General features: G+C 42.6%; 1 pseudogene; it reads right to left on the bottom strand.

Moving 5' to 3' along the window:
• Positions 1-531: 531 nt before the first annotated feature.
• Positions 532-948, bottom strand: LOC150012595 (large ribosomal subunit protein eL32 pseudogene; annotated as a pseudogene).
• Positions 949-2474: the final 1526 nt, after the last annotated feature.

The following is a 2474-nucleotide window of genomic DNA, read 5'->3' as shown; positions in this document are numbered from 1 at the left end:
TTCAAGCCTGAGTCTCTCATTTTCTTCCCAGGAAAAGTCCCAACAGTACATTCACTTTTACCTTAAAATTGTCAGTGTTGGTTTCTGTCACTTGCAATAGAAGAATCATAAAGAAATGAAAATCTACTTTAGCCCTAAGTGGTTATTACATTTTGGTCTCAAGTTTTTAAAACTTTTCTTTGGATATGTTGCTTGCCTATTTCTAACCTGATGGAATTTTTAACATTTTCTTTTACTTTTCAAAATGGATTATACTAGTTGGAATATACTTTCTCATCAAAAACATTTGAGATCCTTAAAAATAGTCTCTCTCTCTCTCTCTCTCTCTCTCTCTCTCTCTCTCTCTCTCTCTCTTTCTCTTTCTCTCTCTCCTCCAAGACAAAACTGTAGTTTCCTAATGAAGTTTTGTCTTTATCCTATTTACTCTACATATTTTTTTAGATAACACACTCTTCTTGATTTTATTTTATTTTATTTTTTGGCAGAATTTTATGGTTTTATTAACACAAATACAATGTGTACACAGTCTGTCTATTTGTTTTCTTCACTGCGCAGCCTGGCATTGGGATTGGTGACTCTGATGGCTAGCTGGGCTGCTCTCTCCACAATGGCTTTGCGGTTCTTTGAGGAGACATTGTGAGCAATCTCAGCGCAGTAAGATTTGTTGCACATCAGCAGCACTTCAAGCTCCTTGACGTTGTGGACCAGGAACTTTCGAAAGCCACTGGGCAGCATGTGCTTTGTTTTCTTGTTGCTCCCATAACCAATGTTGGGCATCAAGATCTGGCCCTTGAATCTTCTACGCACCCTATTGTCAATACCTCTGGGTTTCCACCAGTTGCGCTTAATTTTGACATATCGGTCTGACTGGTGCCGGATGAACTTCTTGGTCCTCTTCTTGACAATCTTGGGTTTCACGAGGGGTCCGAGGGCAGCCATGGTGCCGACTAAGAGAGAGCACTGAAGAAGAGAGAGTCTCTTCTTGATTTTAAAGAGTGTTCTCCAGAGTGTGTTTCACAGAACACTAGTGCCATGAGATGCTTCCAGAGAAAGAAGTGTCAATTAGAACGTAAGTCTGAATGGGTTTCAAACAGCACCATAGCATCTTAAAGCAAAGAAAAAGTTCTGCAGTAAAATACTCTGTGTATTTTCCCAATGTTTCCCAAAAGCATCAGTCATGCAACTCCTCTTGCAAAACCTATTTAAGAACTAACATTTGTGGAACCCACTTTGGGGAATGCTGTTTCTGAAAATCAAAGCAAAATAATAGTGAAAGTTTTTCATTTTCTCTGTGCCATCTGTTAATACTGCATCATGTTCCCTTTGCAATGGGTTCATCTTTTCCCTTGTTTCTCCTACTTCAAACACGCCTTGAACATTCTTTTGCATATTATCTACTTTTGAATTCTTAAAGGTCTCAGTCCCTTATGGCACATGCTAGTCTTTGAATTTATTCTGGGTGCATCCCTGATATGCCTCTTACAATGAAGGCTTATCAAGGTGCTCTGAGAGGCACTACAGTGTCTATGTTCCATTGATTTTATTTACCTTTCTCTGTGTGAGTCTTTGGAGTGTTCCTAAAAAAAAAAAAAGCAGGAGCCAGGATTAACAATTATGGCTTTGACCTTGGTCCAAATGATGACAGTTAAGCAAGCGACACAATTGTGTGATTAACTCTTCATTTGCATACTATTTCATTTACCTTTTACTACTGAGCACCTACTCTGTTAAGGTATTCTGCTTGGTTCCTGCCATCAAAGAACTTACTGTTACAACAGGCTACTTACTGGGCACCTAAAAAAAATGTGCAACTTCCAGCCAAGATGGAGGCCTCGACAGACATGCTGGGTCTCCCTCCACAACTAGGAAGGAATACAACTACCTCAAAACTAGAGACAACCAGAAGTTCCCGAAAATCGAACTGCATGGAAGTCCAACGAAGATATAAAGAAGAAATGCTCATCCAGACAGGTAGGAGGGGTGAATGGGACACAGTGTGGTGGTGGCAGCAGCTGTGGCAGTGGCAGGCCAGCAGAAAGCACAGCCACATGTTTTAAAAGTCGGGAGGGACACCTGGGGAGCACTCCCAGCACCAGACCAGACTGTGCAAAGCATGGTCCAGTGCCAGGGAAAATAAAGCCTCATTGCTTCTGACTGTGAAAACCAGTGGGGGTTGGGGTGGAGGAAGAAACTGCCAATCTCTCAGCAGAGTCCACTTGCTTAAAGGGCCCCCATGGACCTAGAACATCCACAGACCTACCCACTCTGGGAACAACAGCCAGGCAACAGCTAGAGAGGAGCCAGTCCCATACGGAAGTGGAAGAAGTGCCTAGAAAAGGGGCGAGTGGTGAGCAAGTAGCATTGTTCCCTCTCAGACCCCTCCCTCACACACAGCGCCACAACAGGGTGAAACAGGTCTCCCTGTACTGACCAATACCTAAGGCTCCACCCCTTAAAACATAATAGGTGCGACA

This window comes from Furipterus horrens, unplaced genomic scaffold (genome assembly GCF_987537825.1).
Source record: "Furipterus horrens unplaced genomic scaffold, mFurHor1.1.pri manual_scaffold_4, whole genome shotgun sequence".
Lineage (NCBI taxonomy): Eukaryota > Metazoa > Chordata > Mammalia > Chiroptera > Furipteridae > Furipterus > Furipterus horrens.
This window is presented reverse-complemented; position numbering and strand designations above follow the sequence as displayed.